The sequence below is a fragment of the Ambystoma mexicanum genome, chromosome 6q, assembly GCF_040938575.1.
Source record: "Ambystoma mexicanum isolate Mex_15411 chromosome 6q, UKY_AmexF1_1, whole genome shotgun sequence".
Taxonomy (NCBI): domain Eukaryota; kingdom Metazoa; phylum Chordata; class Amphibia; order Caudata; family Ambystomatidae; genus Ambystoma; species Ambystoma mexicanum.
The window spans coordinates 91,458,068-91,472,578 of record NC_090937.1 but is presented as its reverse complement, the minus strand read 5'-3'; the positions used below and the strand labels follow the sequence as shown (position 1 = coordinate 91,472,578).

The 14,511-nt window shown below is 49.1% G+C and overlaps 1 protein-coding gene across 1 annotated transcript in view; it reads right to left on the bottom strand.

The window, feature by feature from the left end:
- Positions 1 to 14,511, bottom strand: part of LOC138515798 (probable E3 ubiquitin-protein ligase HERC6) — a 2,700,520-nt gene that overhangs the window by 125,052 nt on the left and 2,560,957 nt on the right. The window lies entirely within an intron of this gene.

The following is a 14,511-nucleotide window of genomic DNA, read 5'->3' as shown; positions in this document are numbered from 1 at the left end:
ACTAGAGAAGATCTGAATGAGATCAAGGCAATTAGATCTCACATACAAGCCTTAATCTGTGACCTCAAGGGCAGGGTGGATACATTGGAGGACAAAATGGAGGGAATGGAGAACAACCACCTACAGATGGATGTCCTCGACATGAAATATGAAGCGTGCCTAGCTGACCTCAAAATGAGGGAAGAAGAAACACTGCTGAAGCTGGACGACTTGGAGAACAGAGAGAGGCGCAACAACCTACCGATTCTTGGAGTAAAAGAACAGAGAGGGGAATCGGCAACTGAAGTTGGTTGGAAAGGAACATGGCTTGATAAATTAACTGTTCGCCCTGGAAGGGGGTAAAGAGGTGCAGCTGGAAAGGGCCGACAGAGGCGGAGGGGGCAAAGGCCTGAGGTCCATAGTGGTCTGCGTTGTTGGATACAGGGAAAAGATGGAAGTTCTTGAAAAGGTAAAGCTCTTGGGTATTTTCCTCTATGAAGGGGACCCGATCAAGGGGTTCCAGGACCTCTCGGCTCTAACGTTGGCCCATTGCAGAGACTGTCATCTGCTCATGTAGTGGCTCTCCGAACTGGATATCAGGTATCAGTGGTCCTTCCCCTTGACTTTCGAACACGGTGAGGTAGACTACAGGGTAACCAGTGGTACTCCAGGTCATCAAGAACGAAGAGGTGGTGGGGGATCAGGAAGGAACGATGGCAGCACCTCAAGAGCAGCAGCAGGGTCCGAGTGGCCTACAGGCCACAAAGAAAAAGATGCAGGGCGGCAGGAAATTTAAAAAGTTGAATACCCCCCCTCACAAAGAGAGTGGGGAAAACAGATGAGGAGTGAGAAGCCACAGCTTTTCGGACAAGGGCACTTCAAGACACTGAATCTCCACCGGGGGGAGGTGTGGTGATAATGGGGACAGCGGTGGAGTAGCGTTTTTTCTTCCTTAGTGGCTCACCCTTGTCTTAGATAGCGTAATGTTCAGGGGGAGGGAAGGGGAGGTGGGGGTTTGGGTGGACACTGGGAACTACACATGGTTAGACAGACCTGGGATACATGGGGGAGAAGTGGTACGTCCTAGAACCGAGTGGTCAAGGGGGGAATTAATTGCTCCCCATGGCACACTGTGAGTCTACAGGCCGGGTGGAGGTCCTCAAGGTGGGCTTGTTGAATGTAAAGGGCCTTAACTCACCCACAAAACGTTCTCTACTGGGAAAAGAAATGAAGAACTCTGACCTACATGTGCTCCTGGTACAAGAAACCCGAACGGTACTTGGAGAAGACTTGTCCCGGGAGCACATGCTGGACAAGTCTTCTGGGACCATCAAAAAGGGCGGAATGGGGATCTTACTGAACAGGAGGCTCAGACTCTCAGAACCGGTGGTCTGGAGACGAACAGATGGGAGGGCGATGGTGGTTTCAGGGATGATGGAAAACACTACGACCATCTACTGCCCAAATGTTGGTCAAATGCAGTTTCTGAGGGAGGCCATGGGAGAGGTCTTGGACTGAAGGGCAGGTCTCCTCATCATAGGGGTAGACTTTAATATGTGGACGGACAGGGAAATGGACCATAGTGGCGGACGTAACCCCACAGGGAGCAGGGGGCAGGGGGTGTAAATAGTGGGTTGGTGGATTATATGTGGGACCAGGGGCTCATTGACGTATGGAGGGACTCCCACCTCATGGTGAGAGGTTACACCCTATACTAACCACTCCACGGCTCCAGAACAAGAATAGATGACCTGTTCATGGAACAACAGCACATAAACAGGGTAGGTAGCTGTGAGCATTTCCCAATCAGTTGGTCAGACCATGATTTGGTAGAGATGGAAGTTACCCTATCGGGTTTGAAATCCAGGGAATCCTTATGGCTTTGTAACAACCTCCTCCTCAGGAACGCAATCTTTGTGGAGGAAATGAGAGACGCCATTGGGGAATTCTTCAAGCTCAATGACACAGGAGAAGTTGAGAGAGGCATGATATGGGATGCCGCAAAGGCAACATGGAGGGGTCTCCTTATCAACGAAGGTGCCGCCAAGAAAAGAATCAGAGCCCTGTTGTCTCGGAACCTTAGAGGAGAGATTCGCCTCCTAGAAAGGGTTGAGGGTAAAGATGACAAGGAAAGGGAGGAGGACCTTAAAGTGGCACAAGGTAAACGTCAGGAATTGAAAGAGATTGAGATGGGAAAAGTTCTATCTAGCCTCCAATATTTAAAACAGAAATACTACGAAAAGGGGGATAAGGCAGATGCCCTAATGGCGGCGAAACTTCAAGGCCAGAGAGCGGAGAGATGGGTGACCAGGATTCAGGGAGAAGGGAACCAGGGGCCTCAGAACTTTTATGGGAAAGAAGGGGCCGCTGACGAAGACCATTGGGGACATACCTCGAGGCATGCCTCTCCCGAGGCTCCACTCTGGGGAATCTCTTGAGCTGGACAAGCCCATTATGCAGGAGGAGGTGTTGAAAGCGATAGCCGGACGGAAACTGCAAAAATCTTCACTAGAATACTGCCCGCGAGAATGGAGGGCCTTATGCCAAAACTCATCCACTCAGACGAGGTGGGTTTTCTCCAAGGTAGACTGGGGGCAGACACCCCACGTAAGATGCTACACCTCATGAGGGCAGTAATGGGAGATGAGGGAATCCCGGTCTTGGGGGCCATAGACGCATAGAAGGACTTTGACCGGGTGGACTGGGGCTTTCTTGAGGGGGTACTCTGGAAATTCGGCTTTGGCAAGGGGACTCAGTGCAATTCTGGTGTGAGGGTGGACGAAAAGGTGAATTTTCAATCCCCTGCCCCCACCTTTTTTTCTCGTGGTAAGTCATTTCAAAACAAATTTTGGTTACCACAGAGGAAGGGAGGGGGCTAGTTGCCTTTACTAATTTTTAACTTTTTTCTCTGTTACATTCCTTTTGTGGATTTTTCATAAATGCCAGAAAACCCAAATAGACCCCATCTCTTTGCTCTTTATTTACAGGGTCTTATACCCTAAGCCCTGATGAAGGTGGACATGAGGATCTCTATCCACATTACCGCCGAAACGCCACATGTATGAGGGGACTGAAGGTGCTTCCACAAAATGCTGTATGTCTACAGTGTGGGACACAGCCTATCCATTTTCATCAAAAATCTAATTTTGGTCTATTTGTGTTTTTTCTGGCATATAAACAACTAATTAATTTGGTGTCTAAAATAAACTAGTGGCTGGTCCAAGGAGTTTCCTAACCATACAACCCTTGAGTATCCAACCCCACCTGTAGCAGTACTTTTTCTTGTTTATATTTGTGCATATGCCCCATATTGCTACTTGTTGTCATGACCCTTGCCCCTCGCTCTCACTGGCAAGTCAGCCTTCCAGTTAGGGCCAGGTCAAAGGTCTTAAAACCTCATCCAAGACTCTCTTGCAGTCAGTCTTGGCGCCTTTGGCACCAGGCCCATAACCATCATGAAGACCAACATTAGAATGGGACTATTTACTTGGGACAATTTAACTTGGGGGGGGGGGGGTTCAACCAACATGGAGGCACACACATAGCTCAGTTACAGGAACTGAGCTATGCGGTCTAGTTTTTTGGGTGTGGAAGGCCTGGGACTACTTTTCTTGGACTACTTTGGGTGTGGCAGGCCTGGAACTATTTACCTGGACTACTTTACCTGAGACCATTTAAACCACACCCAAACAGCAGAACATGCTTTGCGTTATTCTGCTGTGGGCAGCGTAACACTCACTGTGTCCAGTTCTTTGATGCAAGCTTACCTGAAACCAAGGACCAGCAGAGAGAGAAAGAACACTACGAAACTTAGCTAGAACAGTATCCTGTTTTCAATCCATCGCCGCCTTCAGTTCCACTCACCTGAAGGTACGAACTTCATCATCCGGCACCGCATGCATCCTGGAATACCATAACCTGGAAAGAGGAGAAAGAAAGACAGCATTAGTAAGCGTTTACTCATGGTTCCTTCCAAATGAAGAAAGCCACACAATTCGTACCTGGGTATTCATCTCCTGGTCAGTATCATTGCTGGAACATTACAGCGCTCGGCGAGGAACATCGCAACCTTCAAGGAGAGAAAAGACACAGGTTAGCAATATAAAAGGCGAAATAGCGCCACGCATCGCGCATTACTCACTGGACAGCATCGCGCACACCTACCGGCCCATGCTCATCTTCAAACTGCATGACAACTCCAAAATACCTTTCCATACCTAAAAGGAAAGAAGAAAGACATTATTATTCAAACTAAGAGGAGCATAAGAACTGCATATAAAGACTGTAAAGCAGCAAACCTACGGAGTCGCAGCAGGCCTGGATTCCCAAAGAGGGGCTTGCACCAGTGAAGTAATTTGGTCGCTGCTCGCCCCCCACATCAATGCGCCCCTGCCACGAGGAGCAGGACGGAGAATCCACCTTCTACAATATTAAGACCAATCTTTAACCAGAGGCCTTACCAAGGGACCGGGAGAGGGTTTGAGAGTGCAAATCATCCAACCAGGGCTCGGTGGCGTCCCCATGGATACCAGGTGAGCGTAACAGAGCGCCAGGACTGACTCCAAGAGAGTCTTGGATGAGATTTTAAGGCCTTTGACCTGGCCCTAACTGGAAGGCTGACTTGCCAGTGAGGGCCAGGGGCAAGGGTCATGACACTTGTCCACTAGGGCAAACCGAACCCTTGGTGGATTTTGTCTTTGGCAAGGGGATTCAGCAGGGCATCCAGGCCTAACCCCTTAAGTGCCAAGGGCGAGGTATCTCATCCTTGGAATTCCCTCCAGAATGCCAAGGACGAGATAGTTTGTCCTTTTTGGCACGTTGTTTTGAGCGATCCCTGCAAAGCAGGGATCGCTCAAAACTGTAATCCAACCCCCGGGCTATGTGAGGGGGAGCCCCCCGCTCACTGCCAGGGGGCTGGATTACCTTCAGTTTCACGTCGGCGTGCGTAAAGCCATTTCGGGCTGCTGCGGTGAAAATAGAAGGTGAGTCTTCACCTTTCTCCCCCTCGAACTCCGGCTGTATTTCAAGCCGGAGATCGAGGGAGGGGTCGTTGGAAAGGGGAGATTCTCTCCTTTCCACCGACACCCTTTGTGACAGCATTGCTGGGCGCGGATCGGACGCAGAGCGCTCGATCCGCGCCCAGCAATGCCACTGAACCGCCAGGGATACGTTTGTGACGTGGGGGGGACTGCTTACAGTAAGCAGCCCCCCCCCCCGTCCCCCAAAGCATGGGGGCACATATGTGCACAACCCTGGGGGCAGATGGCTGATCATCTGCCCCCAGGAAAGGGGGCAAAATAAAAAAATAAATAAAACAAAATACAACAACTGGGATGGGGTGTGGGGGGAATTTCTTTTGCCCCCCTAAAAGGGTGGTGGCTCTCCCCCTCCCACACCAAGTGGAAAGGGGGGCCAACCCTTATAGCCCTCTCTGGGGGCAGATTTATGCCCCCGGGCAAAAGTACATGAGGAGGCCCGCCATCCAATTGGGGTCTAGGGGGAGGGCCATCAGGAATAAGTGTGCAGGCCCCCCAAAGGATGGGGCCTGCAGGTTAGGGCCCCCCTTGGGGCAGATGGCTGATCTGCCCCCAGGGAATGGGGCAAAATGAAAACAAAAACAAAAAAAACAAAAGGGAATTTTGGTTGGGAGTAGGGGGCCACTAGCCACCAGGGATTTATTTTTACAGAAAAGGGGGGTGACCCTCTCCCCCTCACCCCAAGGGGAAATGGGGGCACCCCTTGTAGCCCTCCCTGGGGGCAGATATCTGCTCCTAGGAAGGGGCATCTGACCCCAGGGAGGGCTGCATGAGATGCCCTCCTCTTATCTGCCCCCAGGGAGTGCTGAATGAGATGCCCCCCCTGCATTTGGTGTGGGGGGGTCAAGGGTCACCCCCCATTACATTAGAAAATTACCTGGCAGTTTAGGGTGCCCCTCAGCCAGCCCTAAAGTGTAGTGTACCATTTTCCATTTTTTTCTTTGTTTACAAAACTTGCCTTGGCGCAGAGGGGTACATTGGTGTGCCAATCTGGCCCCAGGGTACCCAAACCTTACTGCCCCACCCACCGGGGGGCCTGTCCCACACATTTTTGGTGGCCCTCTCCCCCCCAACCCAAATGGAGGGGGGTGTACCTCACGCAGCCGTTTTCTAGGAGGCCCAGGGAGGCCTGCATGAGGTGCCCCCACCACCCATTTGGGGTGAGGGGGGAGAGGGCCATCAAAAATTGTGGGACAGGCCCCCCAGTGCGTGGGGCAGTAAGGGTTGGTTACCCTGGGGCCAGATTGGCACATCAATGTGCCCCTCTGTGCCAAGGCAAGTTTTGTAAACAAAGAAAAAAATGGAAAATGGTGGATTGCATTTTAGGGGGGATGTGGGGCACCCCAAAGTGACAGGGAATTTTCTAATGGGACGGGGTGGTGACCCCGTCTCCCCCACCCGCAATGGAGTGGGTGCCATGTCATGTAGCCCTCCCTGGGACCAGATATCTGCTCCTAGGAAGGGACGCATGAGCCCAGGGAGGAGTGCAGGACAGCCCCCCCTATCTGCCCCCAAGGAGGGCTACATGAGATGATCCGCCCCTCCGATTGGGGTGGGGGTGGAGAGGTGCACCCCCCTTCACATTAGAAAATTCCCCAGCGGTGTAGGGTGCCCCTCAGCCCCCGCTAAAGGGCAGCCTGCCATTATTTTCTTTGTTTACTAAACTTGCCTTGGCGCAGAGGGGCAGAGGGCAGAGGGGCACATTGGTGTGCCAATCTGGCCCCGGGGTGCCCAAACCTTACTGCCCCACCCACTGGGGGGCCTGTCCCACAATTTTTGGGGGCCCTCTCCCCCCAACCCCAAATGGAGGGGGGGTGTACCTCACGCAGCCATTTGTAGGAGGCCCAAGGAGGCCTGCATAAGGTGCCCCGCCACCCATTACCTGTGTTTTAGGCTTTCCCCTTGGCGCCCAGGTAGGTGCACCCACACATGTGAGGTACCGTTTTCATCGGGACACCTGTGGGAACGCGGAACGGTAGGCCATGTGTTGGTCGCGGCGTGTTTCGGTGGGTGAGCCGAGTGAAATGTGTGGAAAATGGGTGTTTTTTCACCTAATTTCGGATTTTGCCGGGGTTTCTGGGTAATACATTCTGGGCTGATTTGCGCAAGTCAGACCTCTGCGGATTCCCACGGGTGTCCTCTTTTCAGAAATGATTGGGGTTCCCTGTTTTCCTTGGTGGCTTGGACACCCGAGGCCCATATCTGTATGGTGTGCCCGTCTGGAAAAAGTGTGAAATTCAGCTGTCAGAACAGACTTGGGGTTACCTGTGTTTTAGGCTTTCCCCTTGGCGCCCAGGTAGGTGCACCCACACATGTGAGGTACCGTTTTCATCGGGACACGTGTGCGAACGCAGGAAGGTATGACACATGTTGTGTTTGTGTGGTTTTTATTAAGTTTTGACCCATTTCCTGGTGCCCTTTGTCACACAACCCTTTCATTTCCCAAATGTGCCCTACATTTAGTCGCTGCTTTAGGCAACATACACTTTTGTAACCTGCACAAGTCACCTACCCTTGAAAAGTTTTGCCTGTGCTCTTTCAAGAAATGTCTGCCTGCCGTTCCTTACCACATTGGTTTTCCTGATTTACACATGCTAAGTACGTCTGTTCAGCCTGTAACCATAAAACTCCTGTCTACCATGGCTCGGTGTTTGGCTTGTGGTATTGCTTGTTTTGTGAAACACTACAAAATATGTGTGCTTTCCTAACTGCAAGAGTCGGGGGAATGTAGCCGAGCATTATTTTTCTCAAAATTCATAGAAGCCATTGCCATACCAAGCCAACCATGTCCACCACATACCTTTTTTTCTGTCAATTTCCCCGCTTTTCCCCCAATCTATGGCATTTTCCCCTACCTAGTTGTTGCCCGACCTACGCAAATCACCCCTTCCTAAACTTGGAATTTTGTCTACTTTTCAGAAATATATGCCTTTCTGTCCTCCAATTTGGCTTTCCTACCCTTTTCTTCCATTCCGTCCATGCATGTCCAATTGGCAAAAATGACCAAAATCGCCTACCTCTCACAAAACGGTTGATAACCGCATCATAATAATATTTTCTCGTTTCACTCAACCTGTTCTTGAAAGCCAGGAAATTGGGGAATTCAGCACAGCAAACCATTTGTTCTTAGCTCTTACAAGGAAAAAAACCACAGGCTTCTTTGTACATCATTTTATTCAAATTTTTTGAAAAAACACAACGTTTTCGCCCTTTTTGGTTATTTTCTCTCACCCCCCTACAGCAACCTAGGATTCCTACATGTGGGAAAAAAAGGAGCCAAATTTGGCCGAGATATCTCATGTAACAAAAAAGTTACAAGGCATTGAATGGCCACATACCAAAATCACCAAAAAAGGCCTTGGAACTGGGGGGAAATACCCATGGCACTTAAAGGGTTAAACAAGAGTCCGTCGGCCAGGGTTGCAGTAAACGGGCAGCTCTCTAGGACATTCTGGTTACAACGGGGGACGAGGCAGGGGTGTCCCTTGTCACCCCTGCTGTTCGCCCTAACCATGGAAATATTGGCAGAATATCTGAGGAGATCCCCACAGGTAGAGGGCATCACGATTGGTGGTAAAGAATTTAAACTCGGGCTGTACGCAGATGATGTCATGCTGCACCTGAGGCACCCCGTCCAGTCCATCCCCGCAGCCATGAAGGTGATCGAGGAGTTCGGGAAATTCTCAGGGTTTAAGGTGAACATCAGAAAATCGGTGGTTTTCCCATTTGCCATTGACTCCGCCAGAAGTATTGAAAACTGGAGCCCCTAGGGCTGCAGATCCAGTCGGAGGGGGTGAAATACCTCAGGATTAAGATCGTCCGACCCGGACAGGACCTGTCAGGCCAACTACCCAACCTTGTTCGACAGATTATTTTCAGAAATTGAGATATGGGGGAAGGGGCAGTTGTCGTGGTTGGGGAGGCTCAATGTGATTAAAATGAATCTCCTCGCAAGGGTCCTATACTTGTTTCAAATGCTCCCGATCCGGGCCCCGGACGAACTCCTGAAAGAAGCCAAAGGGCATATCAAGAGATGTGGCGGGGCCAGAAACCCACGGTGGGGTATGAGACGCTCATTCTCCCAAAGGAAAAGGGAGTGGTAGGCCTCCCGGATTTGAGGTTATTCTATAGAGCAGCTCAATTTAGGGCATTGGTCCCACATCTGAGGGAATACCCAGATAAACAATGGGTATTCCTGGAAATCCAAAACCTGCTCCCGGCAACGGTGTGGGAATGGCTGTGGGTCCCTAAGAACAGTCTTCCGAGATGTATTAGACAGCATCCGATCCTGGTGTTCCTATGGGAGGTCCTGGCTATGGGGGGGAAGGCGGGAGGGAATCACCACCTGGCCCTCACCCATGAGCCACATCTAGAGGTCTTCGAGCACGATGGGAAAGGGATTTGGGCAGGGAGATGGGAGACAATCTGTGGCATGAATTGTGCAGACAAGCTTTCAAGACCACCATCTCGTGCCAGTACAAATTACATGCGATAAAATTGCCCGATTATTGCCACATGTGGTGGGCCGGCCCCAGGGTGCAGGTGTTTTGGACCGAGGTTCTGGGGTGGATCAGGGAGGCAGGAGGGGGAGCACACACCTTGGACCCATTGTTTGTGCTGTTCAGTTTGGAGAAGTGTGATGACAGATGGGACACGCCATCATCCCTGGGGCACTTTCTCCTATTTGCGGCACGGGCATGCCGGGCTAGACACTGGAAAAGGAGTCTCCTCCCCACTGTGAAGGAGTGGTCTAGCACAGCCAAAGACATATACCTCATGGAAAAAATCTCAGCAGCAATCCACTGAGGTAGTTCCTCAGTGGAAACTGAATGGTAACAGTTTCATAACATGTTTCGGTGAGGGAAAAGGATGCAGGTGGTCTGGAAAGGAGAACCAACCCGGCCTTTTAATGTTCAAGTACAGGCGAAGTGTGCAGAGCACCCTACGGGGCAAGGATAATACGATTGCGACCCACTCGGTTGGGAACTTGTACACAAGGACTCTATTTTGAACCTTTATCTACCTAACATGAGAGATCACATGTAAGATGGAGGAGGGGGAGTAGGGGGATTACAGGGGTATTGGGACATGTTGTCTATTGTATCGTTAGAGGGCTTTTCACCCTCATGTTCGCTAGTTCTATTATTGTACGACTTCGTCAAAAACGAATAAAAAGAAATTTACAACAACAAAAAAACATTTTAATTGTAGTAGACATATGTACCAGATTCAATTCAATTGCATTTGTCAAAGGAAAGATGTCAGTAAGGAAGTTAGAACGTTTGTGTTGAGATGAATTTTCCGAATTAGCCCTGTGGACAGTCACTGAGAGGCCATCCTATTCTGGTGAACAGGAAAATACACTAAAGTCTAGCGTAACTATCTGGGTGATGTGACCGAGCAGCAAAGTTTAGACATGGGAAGTGTGAGAGTGGTGAAGGGTTCAATTAAGCACACAGAGCACAGTAAGCACACAGAGCACTCTTCACAATACAATTTAAACAGAATGTATAGAAATACTGTATTTATTAAGGCCTTAGACAAACTCTTAGCAATGTAAAAGCACAGGTAAGTAAAAGACTAACACATTCTCATATTTTTATTTATTTATAAAAATGACATGCAAAGCAATGCATTTTTGGCACAAAAGTGCTTTCAAAATGTACCTTTGATAGCAGAGTAGTGGATATTGGTCCTTTACAATGGGGTGAGAGAATGTGATTTGAAGACCAGATGTTGCAGGGAAACCAGGGACAAGGACAGGAGAGAATGGCATAGGACCAGTATCGTGGAGGAAGTTCTGAATTAAGGATGGAGGGATGATGGAAAAGTGCTGTAGGGGTGTCCAAGAAGGTTCGGTAGAGAGGAAAACAGGGTGATGCAGTAGTGTAGAATACTAGGAAACAAGTTCTTCAGAAAGAAGGGGAGCTTTGAGGTTGGATTTAAATAGTGGTAAGGTTGGAGTAGTATGGAGAAGGGGAAGAGCATTTCAGAGTAGGGGAGCAAGGAGAGAGAGAGCGGAAATGAGAGGGAGCTCAGGGGGCTCGAGTGGTGGCAAGGAGGTGATCAGAGGATGATCACAACAAGGTAGGAGGAGTAGGGAGTGAGATGACCAGGTAGGCAGGGTGGGATGAGTCCATGGATAGTTTTCAAGATGATGAGAAGAAGTTTCTACTTAGTCCTTTGTTTCATAGATAGCCAGCGAACCTGGTGACGGGCAGAGAAGGTAGCGCTAAAGTGAAAAAAGTTGAAAAGTGTGCGGACCACGAAATTGAGGGCTTTGTCCAGATGTGAAAAAGCATAGTTGTGAAGGCCACAAAGTAGAGTAGCACAGTAGTTATATCTAGAAAGGAAGAGAGAGGGGATTGGCTGTTTAGCAGTATTGAAAGAAAAAAGATTAAAGATTTTTCGGATATTGAGGAAGTTGAGTCTTGCTGCAGTGGCAGATCTGGAGAGCAAGAAGTTGTGTGATGGGTCAAAGATGACACAGAGGTTACGAGCAGAAGCAGAGTAAGGAAGGTAGGGGAGAAGAGAAAAAGAGTGGGTGAAGAAGAAATAGGTTTGTCCGTATCCCGCTGGTAATTTCTTCTCCGCCACCCGATATCCCGGTATTACCGGGATATTACAGGCGGTGGACAGCCGGTAAGTTCCCATTCCCATGGAGCCCCATAGGACCTCATGGGATAGAATTGCCTGAATCACCGGCACCGTTAGTAACAGTGCCGGTGATTCAGACATTTATTTGCCGATGGGGGACGAACTCCTGTCAGGCCAAGCCTGCAAGGAGATTTGTGGCCCCCACTGACAAACTTGAAGCATGCCGGCCCGGAATAAATGCCAGAATTATTTGCATTTGTTCCAGATCAGCACACTTATAAGGAGGCCCATATTCGGTTTGGCTGGGAAGTAGAGAACTTCACTATTAGCGGAGTTGAGCATGAGCGAGTGAGACACCATCCAATATTTGATGGCGGAGAGACAGTTTGACATTTTTGACAAAAGCCTGTCGAATAAGGAGAAGAAGATCTGAGTGTCATCAGTGAAGAGTTGATAGAAGAAGCCGTAAGAGGAGATCAAGGTGCCAAGAGATGAAGTATAGAGAGTGAAGGGAAGTGGACCAAGGGCAGACCCTTGGGGAACTCCAACAGTAAGGGGGTCAGGGGGGAGTTAAGGCTGTTTCAGCACACCTGAAGGTGCACCTGAAAGTGCCTGGGGCAAGCTAGGAAGCAAACCAAGCGAAGCCCTTATCTCATATTGCAAGGAGAGATAATTTAGAGAAGGTCGGCATCGTCGACAGTAACGAGGGCAGCACAGAGGTTGAGAAGCATAAGAATCGATGAAAGTTTTGCATGACAAGAGGAAGAGACGAAGTTGCTGAAGGCCCTCAAAACCTGGTTATTCCCTCCAGCAACCTGACAAACTTTTCCCATTTCACGCTTATCTTCATGCCACCTAGGCCTTGGCACTATCAGTGCCTCCCCATTACATTCTGCTGAGCAAGTTAGCGTATAATTTCGGAACAGTCCGGACAATCAGATTACACAGCTACATCAAATGCAAGGCTCCAGCTGAGGCTAAAGGTATGTAGTTACGCACAACTTCGGTTGACACATGTCGCAGGCACGGTCCCCCACCTGCATGCATTCGCCTCCATACACCAGACTGAAGCACATCACGCCTGCCATCAGAATACCATCAGAATGCTGGTCTAGCTGGACACATGAGTCTTTCCTACTCTGCTGACTACCTCTCAGCACCCATCCACATGCCTGGCCATCATGGGTAGGTTACTGGGGCTCAACCATTGTACCCAATTTCCTATTTTGGGCAAATGCACACTTGCATTCTAATCCTTCAGACAATTTTCCCATACCTTGGACTTCGGTCCCCCGAGGGTGCTACCCCCACAAGTGCGTTGAGGCCATACTAATGAGATAAAGGCAATATACAAATGACAAACTACCTGTACTACTACATTGATGAGAGCTGTCACGGTAGAAAGCAGAGGTCAGAAGCCAGATTGAAGGGCGTCCCGGATGTTGTGAGTATCAAGGAACTCATCAAGTCCATTGAATACTACTCGCTTTAGGAACGTTGGATGGGCAGTTAGGATCTAGACTAGGGTTCTTAAGGAGAGGGATGACAGTAGCTGATTTATTGGATGGGGGAAAAGTGCCATTGTCAAGGGAGGAGTTGAAGAGGGAAGCAAGATGCGGAGAAACACTGGGAGCTATACGCTTCACAATGTGCAGGGTCAGTGGGGGCACAGTAAGGGTTGGCCTTGAGAAGTAGGGCAAGAATCTCATCAGGGTTGGTCAAGGCAATGTAAGACATGGTAGGCCGATAGGAGGGTAATCGTGGTGGAGAAAGGTGAGCAGGAGGAGGGGATAGAAGGTAAGTTGTGATTGTATTGTGAATCATAGAAATGTTAGAAGAAAAGTAGAGAGCAAGATCATTTGCAGAAAGAGTAGAGTAGACAGAGGTGGTTTAAGGAGGTGAGAGAATTGAGTAGAGAAACTTTTGGAGGTTCCTTGGATGGGAGGATTGAGACAAAATGAGAGAGAAATCGAAGTTACGTTTGGCAAAGTCAAGAGTAGAGAAATAGTTTTGAAAAGCAATGAGATAGCGGTGGAGATCAGAGAAGTGTGTTGACCTTTGCCAAGTGTGAAGCTTTTTCTGCATTGTTGTTTTCAGGGTGTGGATGAGAGGTGCACTCCAGGGCTGTGGCCATGGAGGGGAGGATTTAGGAGGGATTGTAGTAAGAGCAGTGAGAAGAGAAGGGAGCATAAAGAGCAGTGTTAAAAGTTAGTGAAGGCTTCTTCAGTGGATGGAACGGTGAGTTCTGCATAGGAGAAGAGACAGTGGTGTAGGTCCGCGGGGTAGTCAGGGGGTATGGAGAAGGGAAACATGTGCTTAGCAATAGTTGTAGTAGATGGAGAGAGTGAGGAAGAAGCAGGAGTTGAGATGGAGGAAAAGATGAAGGAGTGATCGGAGGGAGAAGGCGTGGTGGAGATAGTAGAGGCAGAGACTTGGGAGGAGATTCAAATAAGGTCATTTGAATGGGTGGGCAGAGAGTCGATAGACGAGAGTGAGTTGTTAAGTAGAAGAGAGTTAAAGTCATTGACTACTGTTGGTGTATATGCACATTCACTGTTGGTGTCCTCTGCTAAGAGCACTAACACTTTATTTTTTTTTAACCAGTTAGATCAGTTTCAGTAAACTGTGGATAGCAAAACGAGTGAATAAAAAGAACCGGGTAAGTAACCATCAATTAGAGAACCAATAGGTGAAAGAATTTAAAGACACCATTTTAAATTATAAGGTACTGCACCTTAAAAAGTCCTTCCCTGGCTAAAAAAGATGTGAGCCTAGTGCCCTAGGGACAGAGTCGCAGGTCCCAGTGTATTTCTCTGCAAAAGGTTAGGAGTCTTTTTAAGAGTTTCAACTAGTGTTTGCAAAGCCAATGAGTACTTTATAAGTGTTTCAAAGTTATAGA